Below are 15,816 nucleotides of genomic sequence, written 5' to 3' on the forward strand. Positions count from 1 at the left end.
TATCTGATGCCACAGAAGGGTTCTCTGACATAATAAAAATATGTGGCTTTCTCAAGGCCTTTCAAACAAGGGTCTTCTTTCGTGCTTTGTGGTGTGCTTGATCTGGAGTAAGTATGTCAACATTAGTAAACCTTATAGGAGATGTTACTTGGTAAGATAAAAAAGATAATAAGGCATGAAGCTGCTTGGAAGCCCTTATCCTAGGGTGCTGTGAGCTATGGACCCAAATATATCCTGTTTTCTAGTATGAATGACAAAGAAAGAAATTAGTGATATTAGTCTTGTTTCTTCTGAAACTCCCTCATACATTTTTTTATCCTGTGGTAGCACGACTGAATGGAGACATAATTTAAGCCTATATTTTACGTCATACTTCCTTTGCTTGCTATAGAATATCTTGGAACTAGTTCTTCTTTAACAAGTCATAAGAGATGTCAACACCTGTTGAACACTGTAGAGGTAGTAGTGTTCAGACGTAATCAAATTCCTGGGGTGCATTAGGAAGCGTGTGACCAGCAGGTCGAAGGAGGTTGTCCTCCCCACCTACTCTGCCCTGGTGAGGCTGCATCTGGAATATTGTGTCCAGTTCTGGGCTCCCCAGTTTAAGAAGGACAAAGAGTTACTGGACAGAGTCCAGTGGTGGGCTGTGAAGACGGTAAGGGATCTGGAGCATCTTCCTTTTGAGGAAAGACTGAGAGAGCTGGGTCTGTTCAGCTGGGAGGGGATCTCATCAATGTTCATAAATATCTCAAGGGTGGGTGTCAAGAGGATGGGACCAGACTCCTTTCAGTGGTGCCCAATGATAGGATGAGGGGCAATGGGCACAAACTGAAGCACAGGAGGGTTCCATCTGAATATGAGGAGAAACTTCTGTACTTTGAGGGTGCCAGAGCATTGGAACAGGCTGCCCAGAGGGGTGTGGAGTCTCTTTCTCTGGAGACATTCAAGACCTGCCTGGACACATTCCTGTGCGATCTGCTCTGGGTGAACCTGCTTTAGCAGCTGAGTTGGACTAGATGATCTCCAGAGGTCCCTTCCTACCCCAACCATTCTGTGATTCTGTGATACAGAAGGTAGGTGTGCCTGAATACATATGAAGTGTCAATGATTAAATTAATCCTAGCAGTAAAGTTTAACAAAACCAGAGCACAATTGTATCAGGAAATTAGAACAGGATTAAGCAAATTCATTTTAAAATTTGACTTATATTTATTTGAATAGGCAAAACTTTAAATAGAGGGTTTTTATTATAAAATTTCTCATGAATATTTCTCAGCAGAATTGTCTATAATTCAGTATCACTTGTTGCAGTTACATTTTTTTTTTTAAGGAAAAAGACTACACTTTTTTACCCTTAGGCTTTAAACATAGTTAATGCATTTGTTTGGCTAGAGTTACAGAAAATGTTTCGTAGTGTAAGTAAATTTGCACATCGGGTTTTCTGTCATTTGGTAACCCTTATATGTTCCTAACTGTGGAATATACAGAGTAAATTTTTAAGCTTGTTAATGGAGGTTGGCTAGGCAATTCTTGTGAGTCTTCTTGAATACACTTGTTCTTAAAAGAGCAAAGTCAGTCTTTCATCTTGCAGCCTAGCAATGTGTTGGAAGGCTTAGGCAGCACAGAGGCTTGATGAAGTCATGTGAGATTATTGAAGAAATACATTATCTATCCACCTGTCATAAATTTTAGTGCTGGAATCAAGAAAATAACATCAGAGTAGTTAAAAAATAAATATTTATTTATAGTAAATAAGTTTGCTAAGAAGACCAGGGTAAAGGAAACCAAACTGAAAATGTTTAGCCGTGCAATTTTACTTCAGTTTTGGTTTAGCATCTGAGATTTGTATTGCTGTGAGACTAACTGTATTGAGACAAATACCGTGAATGTGTGAGACTTGCTGGCAGAGCTTTCTGTATTGTTTGTAAATCCTGCTGTTCCTGTGCATCCGGCATTTTGTGTAGGTTAAATGGGTTGGAATGAACTGTGTCATTTAGAAACTTATGTGGTGAGTTGTTTTATTTTTTTCTCTTTCACAACATGCCAGTCAATACCACACTCTGTGTAGGCTAGCTGCTTTTTGCTATACTTTTGTTTTATTTTTTCTTTCCTGCTTTATCATTATTTGCAACACATGCAATTTGGGATTGAATGTAAATGATGACACAGAGTTTCTAAACAGATTTTCGTTCGCTGTTACATAGTACATATTTGCAGTTCTAGCCAAAGATTTTGCATTAACAGTTCTTGAGAGATGAAGGGGTCTTCTGCTTCTAAACTCCGTTAACAGTAAGGGGACACAACAACCTAGATCACTAGCGTATAAGTGGAGAATTAAAAAAAGCTAGTTATTGATTTCTCTTTCACTCAGTGAACAGAAAAGTGCTTTAGTAATAGAGGATCATACCAAAGCAGTAAAGGCTTTTGCGTTACGTAAAAAAAAGTGTCGGAGTTAATAGTATTTACTTCTCTTTGTAACTTGTAGCTTCCATTTGCATGTTTCAGAGATAATGAGGCCCTTATTAAAGAGGGTGTTTTAAAGCAGAAGAAACTCTCAAGTGTTTTTCAAGAGCAATATTAGCGCCTGGCCAAATTTATAGGATTCAGTTTTTACTCTTTGTATCTCAAAATATAATAGCCAATGTTATCCTGCAGTGATGTCTGTACTCAGTCGAGCGCTGAATTTAGAACCGTTTCATACACATCTCGACCCAGTTGAAAAAACTGCTAACACAATTTTTAAATGGAAGTCTAAATGCAGCTCTGCAGAAATCTTCTCTGGCAAAGAGAAGCAGAAGAAAGATGGTAGAAGATCTGTCATAGTTTTCTGACACCTCTTATTCTCTCTCAAGTCTTGGACAGGGGTAGAATGAGAAGGGGCAAGCAGACTGGGAGATCATTTCCCATTCCATTTCTGGATTTCAGGGCTTCATGAGGGATTTTTTTTGCACTGCATAGGAATAAAATGCCTTTTCCAACAAGAAATGCTCACAGGCTTAGAGTAGAAAGGATGTTAGGTGGCAAACCAGGCATCATTGCATACACAAGTTTTACTGAAACTGTGTCTAAACATAATTTTTTATTTAAGTCTGTGTCCCTGTATAGATGGCACGTTAAGTTTTGGGCACAGACAGCATTTCCCGTGTTGAGGACCAACAACTTGAATTTTCATTTAACTGACTGTTGATTCTTCAACTGAAGAGATTATTTTTTGTTATTTAATTTCCTATGCAATGCTAAGTAGATTTAAGACATTGCTTACATGACAGCTAATAACAGCGATGCATAAATTGGATTCCCAATAAAGATTTTACAGCAACTCCTCCAGCTCTGCTTTAAACAAATAAGAGCTTTCAGACTGATCTGAATGGATATCCGCTGAAACCGTGACTACAGAGACAGAACTAAACATGTGTGCAGCACTGGGAGCTGAGTTTTGAGGTGCTGAAATTAAACTATCACTTTTAATACAAGGATTTAGTGAAAAATAGAATGTGAAAAAGCATTGTTAACAAGAACTGAATCAAAGGTTATTCAGATAGGTTCGGTTTACTGAAGTTGTTTGGCAATTCCAAGGTTGCATTTCAAATATAATTAAAATTAGATAGTAATTTGATCTGAACACTCATTCTTTATTTCTTTGACTTTGATGACTTTAGATTATCTTTCTGTTAATCTTAGGAAGCCTTATAAATTTAGTGCTCTATTTCCAGTGCGTCGGACTGATGTTTTTCCAGGCTCAGATATGGCAATATATTGCTGCAGTGGTGAAAAATGTGGCACATAAAAAAATTTATCATGAGAATAAACCTGTATATGAAATAAATAGTTGAAATCTTTTAAAGCTGCTGATGTAACAATAATCGTAGTAGTCTGTTTTCCTTCAAAACCTGAAGTGACCTCTAATATAGCTTTGTGGACAAGATTGACTAATTGTATGTAATGTAGTCAACTGTCAAATAATTAATTTAAAATTCAGATCTGAGGGGAGATACAAAATCTGTAGGCTCATATGGAGTCCTCTTCACTTTCACACTGTTGGAGTGCTTTTGATCAAGAAGAAAGAGGATGGAGTAGCAGCTAGCTGTCTGGAACTGATCCACAGCTCATTGAATTAAATGGGAATTTTCTTCATTAACTTTGATCATCCTTGGATTGAACCTGTATGCATATGATTTAATTAGTAGCAAGCTTGGGAAATGCTGGGTTGTTGGCTTTTCTAGTGTCTTACCTACTGAGATGGTAATTACATAAACCAATATATTTGTATATCTATGATATGGCAAGTGCAGAAGTACCCACATGTTGGCTTTCCTAGTGATGGACCTTAATTTAAAAGCTAGACATTTTACTGCTAAACAGTTTTTTTTTTTTTCCTGATAATTGTAACATCATATTTGATCATCTTATATTACATATAAAACCAATCTTTTTCTATGTCACTGAAAATATTTTTTTGCTGAAAAAGGAAACATAGCAACTTTATTGTATATCTTCTTTTTAACCATATTGAAAAAAATCCTTAAGTAATATTTAACATTAAGGGTTAAAAATGCAAACTGTTGATAGGTTGTCTTTGCCTGAGAGCAAAAAGAGGTTCTCTAATGTCCCATTGCCCAATAAAGTATGTTTTCATCATAGATCATGTGGAAGTTGTCCCTAGTAAAGCTGTCTTTTTAATTTTTTTTTTTTTTTTAAACTGTGTAAAGTGGTGTAGCTTCATGTTGGGAGATGCCTTTATATTTTATGTGAGTTTGAGGGACAGTTGCACAATCATAGCTCAGAACAGCCAAATGTCTCATATGAGCATTTCAAACATTTTCACTCTCAACCAGATTTTTATTGCATTAATACATGCTGTGTTGTATCTTATTAGGTGAGCTGCCCCAACAACCCAGATGTGGCAGTTCATGAAGTCAAGATTCTGCTTGGGGAGAGTGAGGAAGGGTGGTGGGAGCTGACTGTGGCTATTGATATTGGGTGCAGAGATTCCATGCAGATGTGTCCCGTGTTTGCTTTGCAGATATTGGCAGACACTGTTTTGAGTCTGAGTGATTTACAGTCTAAGAATTTATGGAAGCTACCAGGCTTCTTATGTATTAGTTGCGTAAATAGGAATAGTAGGTATAAATACAAAGGTAGAAAGTGGGATGTTGGTTTATAAGCCTTTCTCAGTTTAGCAGTTGTGTAACTAGCCATAAATCCATCACTTGGTTTTGCTTATACTTCTGATAGTTTGCACCCATTTTTAGCACAATAAATAGGAATTCTCTAAGGTGTATGTTGCGTAACTGTCAATGAAAACTAACCTAAAAAAATTAGGTCAGTGCCAGTCAAAAAAATATTAAAAGGACCTTCGTTTTTTTTACAAGGGCATTGAAGAGTTACTGAAGCAACCTTAAATATTATACCAACAAGATGCTGAGGTTTTAGGTGGTATTTTCTCTGCCATTTTCCAAGAAAAAAGTTTCCATAGCATCTGCAGCATAACACAGAACATGTGCTACTTTTGAGGCAGACCTTACCTGCTTAAATAAGCACAATATATTCTCAGGCCAAGGTGATGTGTTGATTGGGTATTGTCTACAATGATTTTGGGGGACATGTATTACAAGAATATCTCTGTGTGCTTTAGGGAGTGATCCAGAACTCAGAAAAAGGAACGGAGTAGGTGATCTAAGTGGTTGTGGGGTTTTGGTTGGTTGGTTGGTTGGTTTGGTTTGGTTTAGTTTGGTTTGATTTGCTTTGTTTGTTTGTGTTTTTGTTTGCTTGTTTTTTGTCTCTAGCTGCTGATTGATGAGCCTATATCGCTACTGCTGCATTTGTGTTTGAGAAGGGACACAGGTAAGCAAGTGGTTTTCCTCAGTTGTGTTTGTTTCTCAAAAAATTAGTAGCTAATTTTAGAAGGGGAACTATATCTTAAGGTACAAATCTGAGAAACAGGAGGATGAAAATGTGCACAGGGTCTACTATTTTGGTGTCAAACAGGAATAAAGGTAGAAAAATATTGTTTAATGTATGATTTAATCTATTGCGAAGCAAGATAGCATATCTTGCTTGTTATATATCTTGAAACATCATAGGTAATTGATCAGGGTGTTATTGTACAAGTCAGGAAAATGTCTCTCGTTTTAACACAAACCTGCTGTTTGACTACCACAAGATTTTCAAGGGTGTAAGTAGAGAATAGTTATTTGACCTTTGCTGATTAGGAATTGGGAGTTACTTTCTCATGTTTGAATATGTCAGTTTATCAACCTCTCTGGCTCTGATTGAGCCAGATTGGTTCCATGTAGTCCACTGTTTCAAAAAATTATCATCGTTGTTGTTACACCTTCTAACACCTTTAAAAAGGTAGACCTTTAAAAAGCAGTGACTCTTGGTCTTCTGCCCAGGATCATCCAGAGAGAAATGTTTTTGTTTCACAGCCTCTCTGTGCGTGTATGGTTTGATTCTACAAAGCCTCTACAGTAATACCTGTCCATCTACAGTGAAATGCAGTGGCAGCTTGTTTCACGTTTCAGGATGTGAATCAATCTTTTCACACTTAAACGTGTTGCAGCTCGGTGAAAGCAGTGAGTATCCTGGGTGAATGATATGCAAGAAGTGAAGTGGATGTACGTAAGTGGCAGATTGCCTGTGTATTCTTTAGTGATGGCCTTTATCCGTGAGAATAAACTAAAATTGTATCTTTTTTGAGAACTGGAGTGCTGCTTTCACGTAAACTGTTGCTGGGTGCTATGTTTTGCCATCACTTTTTGAAGGTACTGTCGGATGGAGTTTAATATTTATTCTTAAAAATTCCAGTTTTCAAGCATGGATTACTAAGGAAATGATGGCCACAAGATGGTATTTGTACATCCACTGTAAGCCTTGTTTTTTTCACTTCAGTCGAATTTCACAGGAGATGTCCAGATTGCCAGAGACAGCAAGTTACAGGTGGTGTGTGAGAATAAAGGGCTTAATAAAGGAGAGAGACCCTATTAGTGCCTCAGCTAAAGTGGAGGTGGCAGGATGGATTTCTCTCTTACCACTGAATCTGCAAACAAGCTTTGCCTCCAGACATAGAGGAAATAAAGTTTTGCTGGTTTGGCTGCTTGCAAAAATAACTTACTGTAAACTCCTTACCCTGAGGATGAATTATGTTCTGCTGGCTGGCACATCTTACAGAAGTGGAAACGAGAACCGTGCTGTCTGAAGCATTTTAAAAGAACTGAGAATGGATACTTTGTGAAAAAGAATTGCATGTGTTGTCTTCCAGACTATTTTAGAAAAATAGTGTGTCTACAGGAGAGGAGGGCTGGAGACAGAAGACATTAGTTTTCCCAGTCTTGGAGATTATTAGCAAATGCTGGAATTTCATAGAAATGATAATAAACTGTAAATGTAAGCTGTGAGATTGCTGCAGAAGAAGAATGCTGCCTACACAATAAACCTTACCATAACATGTCTACTTCCTTAAAGCTGTCAGCTTGTTGTCATCATCTGGAAAAGTACACAATAGCTTGTCATAAAATGCATCAGCTTTCCTGCTCAAATGAACATCTCTGTTGGTGATGTACGAGATCTTAAATCAGTTACTTTAAATGAAAGCTGTTCTTGTTTTGTGTTTTTAGCTCCTCCTTGCAACAACTAAATTCTGAAGTAGAACTATTCGATATGTTTGGAATATAAATCCAAAACTAAGAAAAATCATTTTACAAACGGAAGTCCAAGAAATTAATTAATCTTTGACTTTTGAAAAATTCTGGTTGTTTGCTTCACTCTAGAAGTCACAGAAATCTTCCACCATATTTTGCTTTTTTCTCAGTGCTGTGGGTAAGCAACTTTGCAGGAGAATTTTGTTGCCTTCTGCTTAGAGAGTGGCAAAGTCTATCAGTATACTGTGTTGATAGCTAGATGCAGAAAGAAAATAAAGGGTAGGGTGTTTGTAGTACATCGTGTGCTTCATGTCAGGCATAGACAAGGTAGATAGTAAACAATTTTTCTAAAGCCTAAAGTGGATGTATAAATGTGAGATTTCTCTTTGTGTGACTTGTTGCGTTACTGGTGCACCTTTGAATCTTTTCCAAGTTTTGCACATATGGTCTCTGCCCATTCTCGCTTTTTGAAAATACAAGTTAGCTCAACTCTAGGTTTGGTTCTGTGTGTTAGCAAGCAAATGTATTTTGTGTGTCTCTCTGTATGAGGAACTCATGGAGGAAAGCATTAAATTCAAATTAGTTACAATTAGGTGGACCAGAGAGGTTGTGGAAACTCTTTTCATGGAGACACTCAAATCCAACCAGACAAGTTTCTCAGTGACCTGCTTTGAACAGAGTATTGGACCACTGGCAGTGGTCTCTTTGAACCTAAATTTTCTGTGGTTCTGTAATTCTATGAATTCTATAAGTTTGTATTCTCTTCTAAAGGAGGCTGTTCCTGGGCTTATTGCCATCTCTAGCAGGTGTTAAGTCCTGTCATCCTTAAATCCAGCTCTGTGACTGGCCATCTCTTCCTGTCATTAGGCTTTGCTTTCCTTGTGGGCAGTTTTGCTCCTAAGGAGAGTTGACTGTAACTGTGATGAGAAGTTAAAAAGTGGAAGACAGACCTTCACCATAACTGCTGCATTGATTCTGTGGAGGACTTGTAACTGAGATTTTAAACAAGGATGTGCATGCTGTGAGCAACGGGGATGTGGAGGAGAATTCCGGTTGCTAAACCATTTGGTTCTTTGTATCTGGGTTGTTGCCCTGGAGCTTGAACTTCTTTCTGGAGTGGACTAATTTGGAATGACTGAGCGCAAAGAGAGGGCTCGTGTGTCCTGAGAGTGAGGTTCAACACAAACTCTTTTCCTATACTGCTCATGTGCTTAGCCCTGCAGTTTTGGAACGGTGGTTAAAGCTCAATTTCTCTAATCTTATACTTGTACTGAGAAAGCTGCTCCTTTGTGGTACCCATCACCAGTGAAAGGAAGCCACAGTAACAGCAGTAGTTAATTACCCATTTTGAGAATTGGACATATCCATTTTTACCATTCCAGAGGAAATTACTGAAATTCTAAAATGTGGTGAAGAAATGCAGCTCTTGCCATATTTTCTGTATCCCTTTCCTGTTGCTTCTATTGAAGTGTTTTTGAGCAGTGTCGATATCCCAATGTATGCTTGTACAGTGGGCCATCTGATGCCAGTTCAATTGCTTAGGGACCATAGTACAAGGAAAAAATCATCTGTGCAACTGGAAGTGGTTTGACAAAGGAGGATGTATTTTTCCAGTTCCTGTTCCCCCTGTGCATACATGCAGAAACACACGCATGCATACACACACAAACACCTGCCTTTTGGAGATCATACCAGAATTTGGACTGTGGTGACCTTATTCTGTTACTGGAAGTATTCAGAATAATTTAATTTTAAAAAAAGAACACTAGTGATTTAAAATGGAATTGCTTTCCATTTTTTGAAATATGAGGTGCTGTATAAAAAATAAGACAACAAGCTAGTAGTATTTTTAGAGGCTGTACTTCAAGATGCTGGTCTGCCAAGCATATATTAGGTAATATATTCACATCATGAAATGGTGTCTTATTATACATCACTCTTAAAATGTAATATCGCATAGTACCTAAGATTTGCAGCTGTCAAACTGTATCCGTTCAGAGCATTGCTGATGATATTATATGAAGATCTCATCACCAGATGTGAATACAAAATTCTTCAAAAACCACGATAGTATTTCCAACTGATGGTTGCTAATAGAGGTTCCTTTCTGATGGCCTGTCCAGCACCTTTTGATATTTATAACCGGTGATTTGCATTTGGAACTAGGCTCTCTAGCTTTTACTCTCATAGGAAACCAGAGAAAAAACAGAGACATGAAGCACGCTTTCTGTGGAGAGCTGTTTATTCAGGGTTCTCTGTTGATCCTGAACTAAAATCCTAGATACAAATAAACCACACCCTGGGGAATGAATGTGCACTGGGCACTGACAACGGCTGTGTAATGCATGTCATCTTTGTGTCTTCTAGTCGTCATCATCTCTTATTATAGAAGATAATAAATAATATAAATAATTTTTAAAAGCTCATTGTTGAACATTCGGGGAACGGGCTCTGGGCTGACTGCTGCAGCTAAGACAGCTCTCTGCTGCTGCATAGTAGCAGCAGGTTGTCTTACAGGTGGCATGAAAAACTGAAAACCTCCCTTTCTTGGCTTCTCTACATGCTATAGAAAAAAAAGATATTGTTAGATTTACTTCATGTTTTTACTCTCTTTTTTATTGTTACAAGAAAAAAAACGCACTATTTTCTCAATAAAATGCTGAGTGCTCCAAGATGATATTAATTCAACAGAGAAATGCAAAATCTTTGCACAAAAAGCAAATTTACCCAGATGACTTATTTGCTGAAAATAATTAAGGATGTCTGGGTAGCTAAAAATTTTTGTCTACTGTGTACCAGAAAGAGCATCTGGTTTGCTTTGCTCATAGAAGTTTCCTCATTTTCCAGGCCAGCCAGGAAAACCAGAATTTTTTAAACAAAACTCCCCGTAGCACACTATGGTAAGGTCAAATAATTAGATTCATACCCTTAGAGTGGATGCACAGAACAGCTTAAAACCAAAAGGACCCCCCACCCAATTCAGCTGACACAAGTTGTTTTCTGCTATAGGAGGACAGAGAAGAGAGTTCACCTGTGTGATAGTAGGTTGGTTGGACTTTGCCAGCACGATGTCTGTTGTCCTAGAAAGACTCTGATGTTCCTGAATTAGAGTGGGACCTGGAATAACCTGGTGCCAGCATCAGGAAAGATTTGATGCATTTAATTTGTTCTTTCAGTGTGGCTAAAATAATTCCATTTCAGATGTCTACTCTCTTAGGAAGGAATCTTTTAAAGCAGGTAAATTGTGTACTTTTAAAGCCATTTTTCACCAAATATCCATGTTTGTGAATAGAAGATGATTCAGTGGTACATGACTAAAATGAGGTTCTGTAATAATTGTGTCACTGATTCCCAATTGATTCCTCTGTCTAAATGGAAGTAATACCTTTTTCAAATTACTGGCCCTTCAGGCTCTGATTCAGATATTTAAATTGGAATGGATCTTTTTGCTGTTTGTGCTTCTATAAATGATGGTTTCCAGAAGTATAATTGTTACGGGTGAGCTACTTACCAAGTTCTTAATTTTCACAGGGAGGCTGGCACAGACTGTTATAAAGTCGGGTAACCTGTATGGAAAGGAAAGGGAAGAAAACCCCTGCTTTTGCATTATGATGAACAGATACTGAATAATTCTGGATACTTTCAAGAAAAACGTGTCACACAAAGCTGTAACAATTTATAGTCACTCTGCAGAATAAAATTTAATCTCAAAGAGAATTCATAAGAGATCAAAACCTGAAACTGTTTCCATTGAGGCAAATAGAAATGGTTTTTCCTAGGAAGACTTTTGAGCCCAGATTCTAAAATGCTGAAATATTTTCAGGTCTAGGCAGAGTAATTCTTACTAGCTAGCTGTATTTAATCAAAAGTGAATGCAGGGCAGATTAGAAAAATAAAATGCAGCATAAAATTAAGACCTGGAGAATTGAGTCAAGTTTTACTGCTGTCACACACATCTGCTTTTAAAGAAAATGCTGAAACTTTGTTGTGGTTTTCTTTTGGAGAAGATTTTTAGCAAAGTGAAATATTTTGGAAGGTTAAAGTTTAGGAATATATCCACTTAGATGATTACAGTCTCTTTCTTAAATAGACTAAGAGTGTTATGCACACTAGAGTCAGGATGCCCTGCTCTGGGCTGAATCCTGTCCCCACAAGACCATTATAAAAGGATATGGAATAGTCTCAGTGGGCCGTGTAACTATAGATCAGTGATCCTGCTAACAGGCATGCTTTTTTCCTTTCATAATGAGAACAATTTAATGCTTGATAAAATGAGAAAATGTGTTGTATCCTTAAATAATTCTTGGTTTGTACTGTTCTCAGAGGCATGAGGAGAAGCTTTCAACGGTGTGTGCAAAGCCTATCTTGGGCTTCTTGAAAGTTACCTGGCTGTGGGCAATAGCTGCCCCTGTTCATGTAGCATAGGCAAGATCTGTCTGCCACAGCAATGTGCCTTACTCATACCATATTGAAACACAGATGTTTTAAAAATAAGATTCAGTAAACTAAAGGACATTGGATGATTAACATTATAGTGACTTTAAATTTTTTCCTGATGCATTTTTATAATAGAAAACAGGGATGTCTGTTTTGCATGAAAGTTTTCAGTGATGCAGGCTGTTCTCCAACTGTTTCATAAAAATATTTATTTAAAAAAAAAAACCAAAACAACAACCACAAAGCAAGCTGCTGTTTTTATTGGACTAGGAAGGGGATGTCATGTGAATAACACCATAGCTAAAATCCTGTAACTCAGCCTCAAGAGTTTATTTGCTTTGGTGGAAGGCTTTGTTCATTTGGATTTGAACAGTCTTCTGTTTGGCATTGTCTCTGATAGTTCCCACTCAACCCACATTATTTCCAAAAGTGTGGGCCAGTTCACAGACAAACCAAATCATGTTAGACACTTTTCATTACTTGACTGTGGGTTCATGCTAATGCAGGGAGTACAAAACAGTGGAAGTTACGTGCATGGCTACAGTGTTGTCCTTTGTACTTCAGCTGGAAGAGCTGCGTTTTTCAACTAGTACTTGGTAAAGGTGCTCGAGACTTTAGGAACGAGGTGTCATGCTTCAGTCCCAGGAGCAGCTGGTCAGACTTTTTGTAGCTTTTGGTGAGGTACAAAATTTTGAAGACAACCAAGTTTAAAGGAATTTACACAGTCAAAATAACTTTAATTTTGAAGAAATGAGTTTTCCTGTGTATTGAGCGGAACAGAGAAAGAAACTTTCAGTGGTGCACAGCTTTTCTGTGTTGCACCCAGTGCAGCATCTGTTTGCTTTGTTATAGTGTGGGCAGTTTTCGAAACTGCTGTTTGGAAGTTTTAAAAAATCTGTTGTAATAACTGTGAAGGAACAGACATTTGCAGAACTCTGTGTAGATACATGTTTGCACACATTTTGCGATTTTTATCTCCTCAGAAGTGATTTTTATTGTGTTCTTCTTTCTATTCATACATGTTTATATAAGCATGTTTGAAGCTAATTCTGTCACAGTTTTCCCATATGAAAAGCAAAATTTAGCACAAAACAGTTATGCACAAGTAGTATGATAACTTTGTATTTGAAAAGATGGTGGTGAACATAGAAAGATCTGTCCTGTTCTGGATAACTTCGTGGATCCAGGCAGTTTTATTTGATTAAATTGCTTTAATTGATGTGGTTTAATGATGATGTTAAACAGAACAGGGTGTGTGGTGGTGCTTTTTTGTTTTGGTTGTTGTTGTTTTTTCCGTATGTCATATATGAAGACCAAACATACTTCTCAATCAAAAGGCCAGCTTGGAAACACCTCAGTCTAGCAAGTTTGAATTTCTGCTCTAAACTCTTATGGCTTCATTCATTGCAAAAACAGTGTTCAGAGCAGAGAAAGCTTAATGCTAAAGAGACATTTTGCTTCCAAACTTATGAGAGCAAACCAACCTATATGCTTTTGTTTTCTCTTCCATCCCATTTCTTTTTGTAGCAGTACTTAAAGAGAACTGAGCGTTCTTCATTTCACCTTCTGCCAGCTCTGACCTCCTTTCTCAGTCCACATTTAGAATCAGCAGAAGGATGGTACTCACCAGCAGAGGAGGTAAACTGAGCTTCTACTGTGTTTCTTACAGTTCTTTATGAGTGAAGATACTTTCCACTGCTGTTATCTGCAAATGAGTACTAACTTTTCAAATTTTGAACTGGGCCTCTCATTTAGGGTTTTGCCATCAGTCCATTCAGTTGGCCAGAGATACCCTTCTAATGGCATTTTGAAGGCAGTGATAATTACAGAGCTTCTGCTTGTTTAAAATGAAGTTGTTGGAGCTTTCTGTTGTTGTGAATTCTTCTAGCTACTGACTTACTACGTTACTTCCAAGGGTCATCTTTAAACACTATTCTGTTCACGGCAGTTGTTAAGCCATTTAAGACCCAAATAAATATTTTAAACAAACAGGTCTGCTGAAAACATGTGAGGAGTACTCAGGGAATTGTATCCTTTTATATTTTTTTCTAGTAAGGGATATTTATTAGTGTGAACAGATGGGCACTACTCATTTTTGGCATTCATTGATAAGCCTGCTACCTCTCCAGGTGGCCCAACAAAAATGATAACACTGTGGAACTGCTCCCATTTTATTTTTGTTTCTTTCAGACTAGTTAGTCACCTGTCTCTGTTCTCCTCATTCAGAGCCATCTGCTAGACTTTTTTGCTTCTGTTTTTCAGTTTTCTATTCTGAAATCACCAAGGGATCCCCAATAGGGGCTGTTGCAGAGTCTTTGTGTTTTTGCTGAGTATTGGGCCCAAGGATGTCATCTTTTTTGTCATCTTCTATATAGCCAGCTTGTGAGTTTTATTTTCCCCAGCCTGTCCTTATGAAGTAATCCATGCAATGCTGGATTATGCTTGTCCTTAGTGGACTGTTCTACCACTTTTCATCGTTAATGTAGTGGTTCTCTTACTTTTTTATGTTGAAATATTAAAAGTATGAGGCAATTGAGAACGCACCCTCATGTTTTCTTTCATCACAAGAGAACAGAAGAGCAGAGATTTGTCACACAGAAATGATTAAAACACAAGCTTTATCTATATAAAAATGTATTTTTAGAAGTTAAATTAAGAGTTTGTTTCTTCTCTGAAGAGATAGGGACCATGCTTCTAAAATGGAAAACCTTTTATTGTGAGTGTGTGAGACTGTCTAGACTGTGTTTAGAGCTAACTTTGTAGGACTAACCCACACTTATGAGTGTGCATCTCTGAAGTAGGCCAGTAGCTGCTTTTCCCTGCTTGCTCACTATTCAAGTTGAAGGCACAGAATCACAGAATCATTTCAGTTGGAAGAGACCCTCAGGATCATTGAGTCCAACCATAACCTAACCTAACTCCTCACTTGGATATTTTCATTTTGATAAATGTGCTCAGTTTTCTGAGCAAGTCTTTTGAATATATGCAGTTTTCCTGCCTGTTAGTTTAAAATGTATCACCTCCATGGATTTGAGAATAGGATCAACAAAAGGCATATGCTTGATACCAGACCAAACAGCTTCTATCTGAAGGGTCAGGCCACTGTTTCACAGCTCTGTTTCCCTGTGTTTTGCTGCTGTTCTTTCGTTCTTCCTTGCAAACTCATCCTCCTTCCCTTGCCTTGGAGGGAAAAGGTGCTTGGGTGCGGGTGGGGAGTGGGAAGGGACTACATTCCTCCCTGGAGACACCCTGGAGGGTAATGTGGCACATGCAGACCATGACTTGTCTACTGTCTCTTGTTGAATGTATATTCTGTACTTGGCACAGAGCCACTCTCTTCCACCCATCTTTCTGCTGAGTCCAGTCTTATTCCTTGGCAGATCCCATTGAAATCAGTGAACCTTCTTGTGGAGTGAGGAGCTGTAGTTTGATGTGTGTAAAATTGCTCTGGTGGAAACCATAGAGATGAACTCATAAGCAGGACTCGCAAACAGCTTCCGAGAGAGCTCAGCTTTACTATCTCTTTGGAGAGCCAGTACTAAGGTATTGGATCTTGTTCCCAGGTTTCCATTTGTGGTTGCAAATTTTATTCTGTAATATGTTAGTAAAACTGATATAGGCAACACTAGAAGAAAAGTCAATATAGATGAACATTCAGCTTAACTTAAATGTTTGAGTTACCTATTATATGTGGCCACAGGTATAGAAAAAACTGAGAAATTTGGTCATATTGAACTCA

The 15,816-nt window shown here is 37.9% G+C and overlaps 1 protein-coding gene across 5 annotated transcripts in view; it reads left to right on the forward strand.

Moving 5' to 3' along the window:
- FARS2 (phenylalanyl-tRNA synthetase 2, mitochondrial) overlaps positions 1 to 15,816 on the forward strand; it is a 262,657-nt gene that overhangs the window by 12,800 nt on the left and 234,041 nt on the right. For 3 of the 5 annotated variants that reach the window (XM_071804545.1, XM_071804546.1, XM_065830067.2), the window contains exons 4-5: positions 5,787 to 5,844; positions 13,605 to 13,715. The exons of 1 other annotated variant lie outside the window; for it this stretch is intronic. The gene's annotated coding sequence lies outside the window, so the exon portion shown is untranslated. The remainder of the gene's footprint in view (positions 1 to 5,786; positions 5,845 to 13,604; positions 13,716 to 15,816) is intronic. One more of the 5 variants, XM_065830066.2, reaches the window with a different exon arrangement.

Source organism: Patagioenas fasciata, chromosome 2, assembly GCF_037038585.1.
Source record: "Patagioenas fasciata isolate bPatFas1 chromosome 2, bPatFas1.hap1, whole genome shotgun sequence".
NCBI classification, from domain to species: Eukaryota; Metazoa; Chordata; class Aves; order Columbiformes; family Columbidae; genus Patagioenas; species Patagioenas fasciata.